Below are 15,752 nucleotides of genomic sequence, written 5' to 3'. Positions count from 1 at the left end.
AAGTGATTGCTTTAAGAAGTAGAACCAATTATTGCTTAGGGGAAGGAAAGCTAAAAACATCTTCACCTTCCTGTGCTTTTCTGCCTCTGTTCTTTAGGAGGGAGATTTCTATTTGTAGGGTGCCCTCCTTGCTAGGCTTCATTCCTGAAACTATAGGACCAGCACACACTACTCCAATATCCCATGTAGACCTTTCTCTAAAAACAAGGTTACGTACAAACATGAGTAAACAAGCCAGAAGTGCTAAGAAGGCTAACAAACAGAAGCAGAGTAAAAATGCCTCTCAGATAAACAACACAGAACCCCAAAATAGAGCTGCAATATAAGAAGATTCAAGGCACACACTTTACAATTTTACTGCAATTGTTACCATGCTCATGTTACAGCAGGGCAAAGTGAATTAAAGTCACATGGGTTAACAACAAAATCTCTAGGTCATAATAAATAATAAACATAAAGTTCCAGGGTCTCCTAGTCTGGAGAAACACCCAAATTGCTCTTGGAGCTTCAGAAGCCAGATTCTGGTGTCTGGAAGCACACAGGCAAATGGCAGCACAAGTTCATGACTCCCAAACAAATCATCAACCCCAGACTATAGGAACACCTGCAAGGTAGAATCACCGGGTCCTGTGCCCAACTTGCAGTTAGTGCCTGACATCGTATCTGTAGCTTGAGATCCCTTACAGGTACAACTCCCAAAGTCCACTGAAGAGAGGCTGAGTGCCTGCCTTGGGGCTTTCACCTACTGAATGCAAAACTGCACTTCAGAGCACTTCCAACAGCAATGCAAAGGGCCAGGAACCACAATTTATAAATGGAAAACACCAATCATGGGTGGGGAGGCCCACATGCAGAAGGATCTACTCTCTCTCTCTCTCTCTCTCTCTCTCTCTCTCTCTCTCTCTCTCTCTCTCTCTCTCTCTCCCTCTCAAACTATCTAGGTGCAATTGAGATGATATTTCCCACAAAGTGATGAGCCATCCTTGAGGAAGTAGGCTCCTTGCAGAGCTTGGACCAATGCTTGACCCTACGCTTGCTTAGATGCATGGGGACCTTCCTCTCCCAACTGTAAGTTGAATTTCTTCTTGAAAAATCAGTTTGCTTCCTGAAAAATTCCAAGACCAAACAGAGAAAGGAAATGTTTGGGGAGCATTAAATGAGTTGGCATTTTAGTTCTTTGTTCTAATAATGTAATTGAGGTTATGAGACTATTGTTTCCATTTTCTATTTTTGTTTAACACATATGTTCTGCTGAATGTAAGTTATGTCTCTGTTTTGCCTTAAATTTTGGAATAACTACCCTCTCACTGTAAAGATAGTCACAGCCACTAAATTGATTCTTGGATCATTTTCCACTGCTCAAATGTATACACTGGAATGAAACGGTATGACTGTTAGGTAGATATAAAACACAATGCTTGTGTCGTTAGATTTCTCAAAAATCTATTAATTAATTTCCCAGAAACTACCAAATTCCATCAATGAAACAATAAGGCATTTTTGGTTGGTTGTTTCTGAATTTTGACTTTCCTTTAATGTGTTTGTTGCTATTGGTCCTGTTGCTTGAACTCAGACCTTTGGCAAATTTGCTGTGTTCTACTTGCCTTTTCTTCATTAATTTCTTCAGCTAACTAGTGAAACTCCTACAGGAGTTTCTCAGAGCATGGTATATTACTTCTATTGCCCTTCAAGAAATGCTGGATTGCTGTAATCAGGGTGAATATGGGTTTGAGTAGAGGAATGAAGTTTAGGGTAGGTCTGAGTTGTGGTGACGTTTTATCACTTGCCTCAATCCAGTCTGTTTTTGTCTTGTTTTGCACGCCCTACTTTGTTTTGAATTCCTACCTCTTGTCTGATCCTAAAAGTTCCACTCAGTAACTCCAGGCTATATATCTAAGGGACCTCTAACTAGTCTTCCCAGACCTTATCAATCAGCAATAAATCTACTGTCTCCCTCCCTCATATCTGAGTTTCCATGCTGCTCTCTTAAAGGTTTCTTGTGATTTTGGATGATAAAATATGATTTGGAAAGACTGGATAGGAAACGTTCATGCCTGATATTCAGTCCTCCAGTGTATGGGATCTCCATGTCTCTTTTGTGGACCTTATCTATTCCTCATAAAAATGGAGATCATAGGGCATATTTGTAAGTATAAGCTTCAAATTGAGAGCATCTATACTAATATAAAGGAAAGAATAATTTCCTTCTATAAAAGTAAATTACTGAGAGGCAAGGAGGCAAGGATCAGGTAAAAACAGGGTGCTTTGAAGACTAGCTATACAGTGCAGTTTTCATTTTTCGAGATTACATTTTAGATCAATTTATTTTAAAATGTTTTATTTTTTATACTAGTATAAACAGAACTGACTCCCTACATTATTTTAAAATTGTTCATTGCTCACAAAGGAAAGTTCATTATTATTTTTGGGGGGAGGTCCGGTCATGGGGCCTGAACTCTGGGCCTGGGCACTGTCCCTCAGCTCTTCAGCTCAAGGCTAGCACTCTACCACTTGAGCCACAGCAACGCTTCCGGCTTTTTCTTTTTGCTTATGTGGTGCTGAGGAATCAAACTCAGGGCCTCATGCATGCAAGGCAAGCGCTCTACCACTGAGCCACTTTCCCAGCAAGTTCATTATTTTTATACATACATTATACCCTGTTAGTTCAGTGAATTCAGTTATTGACCATAATTACTTTTAATGAGTTTTGTGATTTTCTAAATAAAAGAAAATGTTAGCTTTAGGCACCAGTGGCTGTTGCCTATAATCTGAGTTTCTCAGAAGATTGACTTCTGAGGACTACAGTGAAAGCCAATCTGGACAAAGAAGTATATGAGATTTATCTCCAATTAACCATCAAAAAACCAGAAGTGGAACAACAGCTCAAGTGGGAAAACTCTAGCCTTGAGTAAAAATCTCGGGGATAACACACTATCCCTGAGTTTTAGGTCCAGGATTGCACAAATAAAAAGATAATTTTATCTGCACAAAAGATAATTACACCCCTTCCTTTCTACATAGATACTTACATTTCTATTGTCAAATTGACCTTACAAGGAACTCTGTAGCTTGAGATCCCTTACAGTTACAACTCCCAAAGTCCACTGAAGAGAGGCTGAGTGCCTGCCTTGGGGTTTTCACCTACTGAATGCAAAACTGCACTTCAGAGCACTTCCAACAGCAATGCAAAGGGCCAGGACCCACAATTTATAAATGGAAAACACCAATCATGGGTGGGGAGGCCCACATGCAGAAGGATCTACACACACACATACACACACACACTCTCTCTCTCTCTCTCTCTCTCTCTCTCTCCCTCTCAAACTATCTAGGTGCAATTGAGATGATAATTCCCACAAAGTGATGAGCCATCCTTGAGGAAGTAGGCTCCTTGCAGAGCTTGGACCAATGCTTGACCCTACGCTTGCTTAGATGCATGGGGACCTTCCTCTCCCAACTGTAAGTTGAGTTTCTTCTTGAAAAATCAGTTTGCTTCCTGAAAAATTCCAAGACCAAACAGAGAAAGGAAATGTTTGGGGAGTATTAAATGAGTTGGCATTTTAGTTCTTTGTTCTAATAATGTAATTGAGGTTATGAGATTGTTGTTTTCATTTTTTATTTTTGTTTAACACATATGTTCTGCTGAATGTAAACTATGTCTCTGTTTTGCCTTAAATTTTGGAATAACTACCCTCTCACTGTAAAGAGAGTCACAGGCACTAAATTGATTCTTGGATCATTTTCCACTGCTCAAATGTATACACTGGAATGAAACGGTATGACTGTTAGGTAGATATAAAACACAATGCTTGTGTCATTAGATTTCTCAAAATTAATCTATTAATTAATTTCCCAGAAACTACCAAATTCCATCAACAAAACAATAAGGCATTTTTGGTTGGTTGTTTCTGAATTTTGACTTTCCTTTAATGTGTTTGTTGCTATTGGTCCTGTTGCTTGAACTCAGACCTTTGGCACTGTCTGTTTGAATTTGCTGTGTTCTACTTGCCTTTTCTTCATTAATTTCTTCAGCTAACTAGTGAAACTCCTAAAGGAGTTTCTCAGAGCATGGTATATTACCTCTATTGCCCTTCAAGAAATGCTGGATTGCTGTAATCAGGGTGAATATGGGTTTGAGTAGAGGAATGAAGTTTAGGGTAGGTCTGAGTTGTGGTGACGTTTTATCACTTGCCTCAATCCAGTCTGTTTTTGTCTTGCTTTGCACACCCTACTTTGTTTTGAATTCCTACCTCTTGTCCTAAAAGTTCCACTCAGTAACTCTAGGCTATATATCTAAGGGCCCTCTAACTAGTCTTCCCAGACCTTATCAATCAGCAATAAATCTACTGTCTCCCTCCCTCATATCTGAGTTTCCATGCTTCTCTCTTACAGGTTTCTTGTGATTTTGGATGATAAAGTATGATTTGGAAAGACTGGATAGGAAACGTTCATGCCTGATATTCAGTCCTCCAGTGTATGGGATCTTCATGTCTCTTTTGTGGACCTGATCTATTCCTCATAAAAATGGAGATCATAGGGCATATTTATAAGTATAAGCTTCAAATTGAGAGTATCTATACTAATATAAAGGAAAGAATAATTTCCTTCTATAAAAGTAAATTACTGAGAGGCAAGGAGGCAAGGATCAGGTAAAAACAGGGTGCTTTGAAGACTAGCAGCTATACAGTGCAGTTTTCATTTTTCGAGATTACATAAAATGTTTTATTTTTTATACTAGTATAAACAGAACTGACTCCCTACATTATTTTAAAATTGTTCATTGCTCACAAAGGAAAGTTCATTATTATTTTTGGAGGGAGGTCCGGTCATGGGGCCTGAACTGTGGGCCTGGGCACTGTCCCTCAGCTCTTCAGCTCAAGGCTAGCACTCTACAACTTGAGCCACAGCACCACTTCCAGCTTTTTTTTCCCCTACTTATGTTGTGCTGAGGAATCAAACCCAGGGCCTCATGCATGCAAGGCAAGCGCTCTACCAATGAGCCACTTTCCCAGCAAGTTCATTATTTTTATACATACATTATACCCTGTTAGTTCAGTGAATTCAGTTATTGACCATAATTACTTTTAATGAGTTTTGTGATTTTCTAAATAAAAGAAAATGTTAGCTTTGGGCACCAGTGGCTGTTGCCTCTAATCTGAGTTTCTCAGAAGATTGACTTCTGAGTACTACAGTGAAAGCCAGTCTGGACAAAGAAGTATATGAGACTTACCTCCAATTAACCATCAAAAAACCAAGTGGGAAAACTCTAGCCTTGAGTAAAAATCTCGGGGGATAACACACTATCCCAGAGTTTTAGGCCCAGGATTGCACAAATAGCCCAGGATTGCACAAATAAAAAGATAATTTTATCTGCACAAAAAATAATTACACCCCTTCCTTTCTACATAGATACTTACATTTCTATTGTCAAATTGACCTTACAAGGAACTCTAGTACAGTGCAACTTAAAATTGATGAGAGTATATATATATTTATTTTAGGATATAACTACTTGTTGTTTCACCATTATGTATCATTATGTATGGCTATCAACTGTTCTTTTTAAAAAACAAATATTTTTACTAACATCTATCAGTTATGCAGGGAGTTTCATGATAACATTTTTTTTTGGGGGGTGGTAAGTTGTGTGGCTTAACTCTGGGCCTGGGCGCTGTCCCTGAGCTCTTCAGCTCAAGGTGAGCACTCTACCACTAGAGCCACAGCACCACTTCCTGTTTTCTGGTGGTTAATTGGAGATAAGAGTCTCTTTGGACTTTCCTGCTCTTGCTTTTCTGCCCATGCTGGCTTTGAACCATGATCCTCAGGTCTTAGCCTCCTGAGTAGCTAGGATTATAGGCGTGAGCCACTGGCGCCTGGCTTCATGGTAATATTTCAATACAATAATATAATTTACTTCATCAGCCCCACTCAATCATTCTCCCTCATTCACTCTCCTTCCTAAAATAATTTTAACCTACTTCATTGCACTGTTTTTGTAAATGGTTCTATATACTTTGACAGAAAGAGAATAAACATATTATTTGCATGTATAAGAATAAAACAATGAAACGTCCAAATTATTTTACATCATGATGAAGAGAATAAGGAATAGAATACATTATAAACATATATGAAAATGTCATAATGAAACCCTAAGTATATAACTAATATATTCAGTTTCTTTTGTTCCTTTCTTTGAACTGTCTTTGACCTTTTATTTTTTTCCCCTCTACCCTCTTCACTGGGCAGAGCCACTCCACACCCAGCTTTGACCCTGTTCTGCATCTTGCAGGCTCCATTAAAGGCAAAAAGTTCTGGCGATTTTAGGAACATCCATTATCTCAAAGTCTGAAAGCTGGGTGCCAGTGGCTCACTCACACCTATAATCCTAGCTACAGGAGACTAAGATCTATGGATCAGAGTTCAAAGCCAGCTCAGGTAGGAAAGCTAGTGAGTTTTTAGTTTTTTGTCAATCATGGGGTTTGAAATCAGGGTCTGGGTGTTGCCTTGAACAACTTTTCCTCAAGGCTAGTGCTCTACCACTTTCAATAACAGCTGGTTGTTAATTGGAGATAAGAGGCTTACTCTGGTTGGCTTTGAGCCTCAATCCTCAGATATCAGCCTAATGAGCAGCTACAAGTGTGAGCCATTATAGCCTGGCTGGTGAGACTCTTATCTCATAAGAACCACCAAAAAGCCGGAAGTGGAAGCCTAGCTCTAATGGTAGGGCATCAACCTTATCTAAACACAAAAGCTGAGGGAGAGGTCTTAGAGCCTGAGTTCAAGCCACAGAATCAGCACATGTCCATGCATGCATGCATGCATGCATACACTCATACACACACATACAAAGTAGTCTAATAGTGAAAAAAAACCCTCCAGAATGACATATGATAGGTGAGTTTTGAAAGAACAAGGAAGGTAAATATACAAACAAATGAAGTTGACATCTGTGGTGGTTAACCTTGAGGTTGAACTTAATTGGAATCAATTTAATTGGATTTAGATGCACCCAGCTGATTAGTAAAGCACCAATCTGGGGAGGGGGACCTTCCCTAGCAGATTAACTGAAGCAGAAATCGCTCCTGCTTGTGGGTAGCACCATCCTTTAGGCTGGTGTTCCATATGGAATTCAAAGGGGCCTGCAATCCAGGCATTCTCTTTCCCTCTTATCCCTCCCAGTGCTCCCTGGCTTCCATGAGTTATTCTGCTTTGTCCTGATTGCCTGAAATCTCTTGACACTGAGCAAAATAAATCCTTTCTCCCTTATTTGGGTCAAGTATTTTGCTATGGCAACAACATCAAAACACAACCTAATCTGCCTCTTTTCCTTCTACCTCCAGTTTTATTTATTTATTTATTTTTGCCAGTTATGGGATTTGCACTCAGTTCCTGAGCACTGGCCCTGAGCCTCTTTGGGCTCAATCAAGGTTAGTGCTCTACCACTTGAGGCACAGTGCCATTTCCAGCTTTTCCTGAATAGTTTATTAGAGGTAAGAGTTTCACAGACTTCCCTTCCTGGCTGATTTGAAACACATCCTCAGATCTTAGCCACTTGAGTAGCTAGGATTATAGGTTTGAGGCTAGCCACCTTCCACCTCTTCTCCTTCTTCCTCTTGGTTCTTCCTCCTCTTTCTTCCCCTCCCTCTTCCTCCTCACCATGCTAAATAAATATAGGCTTTACCACTGAATGAGACACCCAGCCGTAGGTTGCCATCTTTACTCAATGAAACAGCTGACTTTAATGGTTGCTGATTATATATCCCAGGAACCAACCCACCTTTTGCTATGTGAACTTGCTAACAGACCCAAGAGATAGGTAATGATTACCTTGGCCACTGGAACACAGAAAAAATGATCACCCAGGGCCAAGATCACAAAACTTGAATCTTGGCCCCACAAACATTTCATTCCAACTTCAGTAGTGAAGATGAGACTCAAACACAGACAGTTTCCTCACCAAATAGAGCCGTGTACTTAATCATACCTGTGGGTGTTGTTGATTCCATGCTAGAGGAATGTGAGGGTATGGGGCTGGGAATATGACTTAGTGGTAGAATTCTTGCCTAGCATGCATAAAGCACTGGGTTCGATTCCTCAGAACCACATAAACAGAAGTGGCACTGTGGCTCAAGTGGGAGAGTGCTAGCCTTGAGCAAAGAGAGGCTCAGGGACAGAGCTCAGGCACTGAGTTCAAGCCCAAAGACTGGCAAAAAAAAAAAAAGCAAGGAGGGTGAGGGTAGGGGATGACAAAGGCTATACACACAAATGGAATATTATTTGAGGATGAGCAAATTGGAAAGGCCAGGATAAAATTGGAAAGGATAAATTGGAAAGACCAGGATAAAAGACCCAGCTCTGGCATATACTAATTTGTGACATCAAAGACAAGTCATTTGAATTTGCTTGTCTCTATTTCTATATCTGTAAAATGGGGATAATCAGAGCCCTCATATCTAAGCTTCCTGAGTAGCTAGAATTACAGGCATGTGCCACCAACACCTGGCTAGTGATGATGAATTTTAACATATTAGTTCTGCTAGACTGTAGTACCTCATTTTTGAGGCAAACATCAGTATATGTTGCTACGAAAATACTTTTGGATGTGATTACCATTTTAATCACATGGGTAAAGTTTAAATGGGTAAGTCCAAATAATTTTAAACTTTGGGTAAAGAAGAGTGATTACCTTTCCTAAAAGGAATGGCCTTTACTCAATGACTCGATAAACTTCAGAAGGAAGTTGAAGTTACCCAAATTCTGTCACTTAGCTGCAAAGTAGAAATTCTACCTGCGTTTCCAATCTACAGATTAATGATGCAACATGAGTTCTTGTTGAGCTATCAGGCCTGATATCCCCCAATCTACATATATGCACATGCATGTATATACACATGTATGATACACATGCATGTGTAAATTTCCCTTTAGCTTTTTCTGCCTCAAACTAGTACTGTACTTCTTGAAATACACCTTCATTTCCAGGTTTTGCCTGGTGTGTGGGAGATAAGACTTTCTGGCTTTGAACCATGATCCTCAAATCTCAGCCTCCTGAATAGCTCAAACTATAGGCATGAGTCACTGTCATATGACACATATATGACATCTTGGTTCTGTTTCCAGAGAAATCAAAGACATTGGCTGTTCTTCCTTCATGTGGACCTTATACTCAGCCCCTTCAGGAGCTCAAGCCACCTAGTAGGAAGTCAATATACACCAAGGATCTGGGTCAGGCCTGGGGTGTCACACAGGATGCCAGGCTTATTCCCTGGCTGCTAGCAAAGGAGGTTCTGACAAAGGGGCAAGAAACTATGAATTTGTTTTGGGGGATGGTCAGAAATCTTTTTCTTTCTTTTTTTTTTTTTTTGGTGCCAGTACTAGAGCTTGAACACAGGATCTGGGTGCTGTCCCTCAGCTGTTTTATTCAGGACTAACACTCTACCACTTGGGCTCCTGATCCATTTGAGGCATTTTAGTGGTTAATTGGAGATAAGTCTCACACTGGCTTCAACCAAGATCCTCAGGTATAAGCCTCCAGAGTTGCTAAGATTACAAGCATCAACTACCAGCACCTGGCTCAGATAGTATTCTTATTGGTCATATTAATTTCATTTTTAGCTGTGTGGCTCTAATCAAGTGGCTTACTCTCTCTGACTCCTATTTCTTTTTTTTTTTTTTTTGTCGGTGGTGGGGCTTGAACTCTGGGCCTGGGCGCTGTCCCTCAGCTCTTCAGCTCAACGCTAGCACTCTACCACTTGAGCTACAGCGCCACTTCCTGACTCCTATTTCTTGATAAGTGAAATGAGGATTTTAAAAAAGCAGAATAATAATAATAAATACTTTGTGGGGGTGGCTATGGATATTAGATAGGATAAAGATAAAACAAATGAAATATCCCTCTCTCAAATACGGCAGTTATTAGTTATCAGTATTTATTTGTCATTACTTGGGCTGGCCTTGATCTGAGAAGCCTTCTAAGGTGCAAGGTAGATGAGAGAAGTCCCACTGCCACCTCTTCCCTGTCCCACCTCACTGGCCCCCTTTGAGGTCACCAGAGGCCCCTGGCCATGATAAATGTCCCATCCTTATAGGCTGACTTGCTGCCAGAATTAACTTTAACCACTAGTGCTCTGGCTGTATGTTTGAGGAAAGTGGCTAAATGCTGCTGGGGACAATGGGGAGATAGCAGCTCAATCTAGACTATGGTCTTTGAAGGTTCCCCTAGACAATAAGGAGAAAGAGAGAGAGAGAAGGAGAGGGAGAAAGAGAAAGAAGGAGGAGGCTGCTCCACAAGCTGTTTAGTCTATTAATCGTGGTGCTGACAGTCTTTTCTGGCTGGCCCAGGGCTGCCAACTGGGCCAGAGAGACCAGCCCTTCCTTTTCCTGGGGTGCTGATGTTGTAGGTATTTTTGTTTGTTTGTTTTTACATTTTTCCTGGCTACCACAAGAACATGGGATAGGAGAAAGATCAGATTGGAAGATTTTAGGAATGTCACAGAAAGGCTCGGACTCCAGGGAGTGGACACCCATCTCTGCCTCTTCTGGTCAGGAGAGGTCCTTGATGTCCTTAGTTTCTTAGTCTTCACAATAGAAGCAAAGGCTAGCACTTCCTTCCCAGGGCCCAGCCCAAGGAGGATTCAGTAGGCCTGAACTAAAGTACAGCAGGGGCTCTATAGGGAGAATCTGGCATTCAGCACCAGCCAGACAAATAGTTAAAAAAAACTCAAGTTTGGCTCCTGGCTCTCTCTAGGTTCTCAGATACCTAGCAGCTTCTATTTCACTCAGCTCTTGGAAATAGTTCTTTCCTTCCTATCCCTCCTTCCGTCTCTTCTTCCCTTTCCCCCTTCCTTCCTCTCTTTTATTGTCAGTCTTTGGGCTTAAACTCAGGGCCTAGGTGCTGAACTTTTTCTCTCAAGAGTAGCTTTCTATCACTGAGACACAGTTCCAATTCTGGTTTTCTGGCTAGGGTTACAGGTATGAGTCACTGATGCCCAGATCTTTGTCCCCTCCCTCCCTCCATCCCCCCCCAACTAACTCTTTCTGTTTTCTTGAACTCAGGGTCTGGGCACTGTTCCTGAGCTGTTTTGTTCAAGGCTGAAATCCTACCACTTGAGCCACAGCTCCACTTCCAGATTTTTGGTAGTTAATTGAAGATTGGAGCCTCACAGTGTTTCTTGCCTAGGCTAGCTTTGAACCGCAATCCTCAGATCTCAGCCTTCTGAATAGCTAGGATTACAAGTGTGAACCACCAACACCTGGCTTAGTTGTCCTTTTCAAGAACTATAATTGCAGGCAGAGTAGTTAGTGCTATACTGAAACACCAGCCAGACACTGTGAAAAGGACATACATGTCTCAACTGGCCTAGGATCAAACATTATTAAAACCATTCACACTGGGGAAACTAAGCTCACTTAAGCAGATTTATCTAGAAGACTCAACAATGAGATATACAAGCCATTATGTCGAAAACGAACTTTACAACTTTGGGGGTAGAAGGGGAAGAAGGATTGAGTGGGGGGAGGGAAGAGGATTAGGTGGGGGGTGGGGGGGGGGAGGGGAGGATGGGAAGGGATGGGAAGGGGAAACAAAGGAGGAGGCTACAATGCTTGATAAGAAATGTACTCAATATCTTGCCCATGTAATTGTAACCCCTCTGTACAGTATTTTCACAATTAAAAAAAAAAAAAGAATCTATGCCTGATGCCAATGGTTCACATCTATAATCCTAGCTACTTAGGAGGCTGAGTTCTGAGAACCATGGTACAAAGCCAGCTTGGACAGAAAGGTCTGTAAGTCTCTTATATCCAATGAAGAATTAAAGAGCAAGAAGTGGAGGTGTGGCTGAAGTGGCAGTGTGCCAAGCTTGAGAATAAAAGCTCAGGGACAGCATCCAGAGTCAAAGTTCAAGGCCTACTAGTGGTGCATGTGTGCACATGCATGCACACGCACATAAAGCACACACACACACACACACACAGGACACAGAATTTCTCTAGCTTGTTTTTCTCTTGGGTCACATATGTTGCTCGTAGGAAAGGTACTGGGACAGGGGCAGAGATTAGTTGTCCGATGCCATTGACTCACCAGAAATTTTTCTCCTCTGTAATATGGAAATGAGGATATCTGACTTATATGGTTGTTGGGAGCATTAGATGAGCTAACAATAAAGTTGTGTGTGTGTGTGTGTGTGTGTGTGTGTGTGTGTGTGTGTGTGTGTGTGTGTGTGTGTGTGTGTGTGCCAGTCCTAGGGCTGTCCCTGAGCTTTTTTGCTCAAGGTTGGCATTCTACCACTTGGGCCACTGGTGCACTTCCAACTTTTCTGGTGTTTAATTGGAGATAAAAGTGTCACAGGCTTTCCGACCCTGAGCTGGCACTGAACCACAACCATCAGATTGCTAGCCTCCTGAGTGGCTAGGATTACACATGTGAGCCACTGGCTTATGGCTGCAATAAGGTTTTAATGAAGGAGAGCTGGTGAGATTCTTCAGTACCTATTTCATGTGACCTCCTCTGAGACCCCTAAAGTACAATCAGTGGGAGACTCTGCCTTCAAAGCACCAAGAGAAGTCAAGACCAGCCAAGAAATGCTGCATTGACAAACAGCCTGGCATTTTTTCTACTCACAATATGAGTTCAAGGTGAGTCAGTAGGAGCTTCTGTTCTTCTTATGAGGGACAGAAGTCACTGAGCAGAGTCTCTGCTCTGACACACTTCCCTAAGATCACAGGCAAAGGGAAATGAACTCAGACTACACACTGACATGTTGTAATCATATGATTGTGCCTAACCATGAAAAGAACAGAAAGGTCTAAGTCTACCATGTTTCAGCCAACAATCAGTCAAGTCTGACCCTGCTACATGAATTACCCACTTCCCATGGGACCAGGAAAAATCCCCTAAGTAACTCTGAAATGTCCTGCTATATGAAGCAATTCAAGTATGCATAGACTTGCCAGGAGATGAGAGAGTTGAAGCATGTGACTCAGCAGGAAAATGCTGGTCAAAGCCAGGTGCCAGTGGTTCACACATGTAATCTTAGCTACTTAGAAGGCTGAGGTCTGAGAATCCTGATTCTAAGCCAGCTCAGGCAGGAAAGTCTGTAAGAGACTCCTACCTCGAATGAACCTCCAAAAAGCCAGAAGTGGAGCTGTGGATCAGGTAGTAGAGCACTGGCCATTAAAAAACTAAAAGACAGCGCCCTGGCCCTGAGTGTTCAAGACCACCCCCCCACACACACACACACAAAGAAAAAAAAAGCTAATTTAGTCCAAGTGCATGTACACATGTAAGTTTCAAAGAGGCAGAAACAAATATGATCACAGTTTTGAATGCAAAAAATACCAAGTCCCATCAGTTCAGAGGAGAGTGGAATGTATGTTCCCTCAGGGAACTGCATTCTGGGATATTTTGGGGGATCCTTCCACTAGGATACCTCTATACTTCTGGTGAGTCAAAGGTGGCAAGTTCTTCAAGAACCAGAAACTCACCTTTCACCCCAATCAAAGGGACTTGAAGTTCTAAGAGGATCTTTGCATTCACTCCCCAAGGAATCCACAGGATCTGAGAAAGAAATAGGATGGGGAAAGCTGGATAAGGAAAGAGAAGCAGGGAGGCCCAGGGGTCTCTGTGCAAATGGGAAAATGGGAAAGGGACTGACCTGAGTAGAAACAACAGGATCAGCAGGTGGGGATGAGGGAGGGGAGCAAAGATGATGAGGGAACCAGTCCTACAGAAGGCATCACACCCTGGGATACAGGCATATGTGGAAAGAGTACTCCCCAGAAAGAGAACACTGGGGACTGGGAAGGTGGCTCAGTGGTAGAGCGCTTACCTTGCATGCCTGAGGCCCTGGGTTCGATTCCCCAGCACCACATAAGCAAAAAGAAAAAAGCCGGAAGTGGCGCTATGGCTCAAGTGGTAGAGCGTTAGCCTTGAGCTGAAGAGCTGAGGGATAGCGCCCAGGCCCAGAGTTCAGGCCCCATGACCGGACCCCCCCCCCCCCAAAAAAAAAGAAAACAAAAAAGAAAGAGAACACTGGACGAGGTCAGGGGACAGGAGAGGGCAGCAGAAAGGAGGCCAGATTGTAAAGTATGGAAATTTGAAATAAGAGTCCCAGACTGGGGCACCAAGGACCCTGGGTTCTAATTCTGACTACTGAGTGGTCAAATCTCTGTCCTCAGAGCCTCAATTTACTCCATCTGGGAAACAAACAAACCAAAAAAACAGGAAGAAGCACCGACTTTTCTGGTGCTGCCTCTGAGGACATCGACCAGAAGAGGAGGGAAAAGGAGCTGCAGAGTGGTGTTGGGTAGGGGAGAAGGCCGCACAGCACCAAAGCACTCACCTGACCGGCTATGGGGACCAGCACAGCTCCTGTCTCCCTGCCCCCCCATCCCACCTCCCGGGCCACGAGGTGCCATCGGCCTGTTGCTGGTGGTCCAGAGCCCATAGCCCCAGGTTGGGTAGAAAGACCAGGGCCTCCAGTACCAAGGCGCCCATCTGCAGAAGCCCCTACTGCTTCTGCCAGTTCAGAGCCAGTCACCATCGCCGTCCCCCTTCTGACTCCGCCGACCCCGGCGGCCCCGCTGGCCCCGGAGCCCTGCTCCACACTCACCACAAGACCCCGGGTCGCAGAAGCCGCAACTCACCAAACTCAGGCAGCCGCAGCACCATCCAGGCCCCAATTCCCTAGCATTTCCGCCTCTCCCCAGGATGTAAGCCAGAAGATACCATTGACTCACTGCCATGGGGGGGGGTTGCAGCTGCCAATAACAATGTTGGGCCCTGAGGAGCCATCAGATCCACGATTCTGTATTCTACAATTGCTAGAAAACACCTATATTTATTGACCTCCGCCTCCTTTTGGAATGTTTCAGTCTGTCCTGGTGCCACCTGAGGGTCCGACCTCAGAGATACCCCCTCCATCGCTGCAATAGTGTATCCCGCTCCTCCACATCCCCTGCCCACCAGGGAGGGAGAAAGCAGATTTGAGTTCTTGTGGGGCGCTGAAATGGTGCGGGCTACACGCTGGTGAGAGGCCTCTGTTTGGGCGTAGTTGAGTGCGCTTCAGAATCCGATCCTGGCCTCCTTCTGCTGCTGCTGGGAGGGAGTCCTTGGGCTTTGCAGATAGTGATAGATCCCTGCCATTCCCAGCCCCTGTTGTCTGGGACTCCCCACTCATCTTGGCAGGGCCCTGAGGACAACCAGATCTCATTTGACCCAGGGATCACAGTGTCTTTTGGCATTCTTCCCTCCTCAGATCCTCAGCCGCTCCCACTGCCTTTCCTGGGGCAGCCCATAGCCCTCCAACTCCACCCAGAGCTGAGCTCCTTCCAGCCCTAGAGTTCCCACCAGAATAGCTGGCCACTCCCACTCTGCCCAGATCTACCTGCGCCTGCAGAGAACCTCCTCTACCACTAGCCCCAGAGTTATGAACTATCACCTATATAGGAGTAGACACCGTATTGCTCCCTAGCCCGTGGGCAACATGGCCCCACTAATCAATCTCTTTACAACAGTCCTTGTCCTGTATGTGCCTGCCCCTGCATGGTTCCCTGGCATGGCCAGAATGGATTCTTTCAGTGTCCTGTGTGGTGAAATGAGGCCCACACAGTAATCCCTGTGCAATTCTGCCCACAGGTCCTAGGTTTCTTCGTGCAGAAGATACTAGATGTTGGGTGTGTTCACTCCCATATGTAATCCAGACTGCAGTCAGCGCCCACCAGCCTGTGACACCTGTCTGCCATGCCTA

The sequence above is a fragment of the Dipodomys merriami genome, unplaced genomic scaffold, assembly GCF_024711535.1.
Source record: "Dipodomys merriami isolate MVZ:Mamm:240054 unplaced genomic scaffold, mDipMer1.0.p SCAF_130, whole genome shotgun sequence".
Classification (NCBI taxonomy): Eukaryota; Metazoa; Chordata; class Mammalia; order Rodentia; family Heteromyidae; genus Dipodomys; species Dipodomys merriami.
This window is presented reverse-complemented; position numbering follows the sequence as displayed.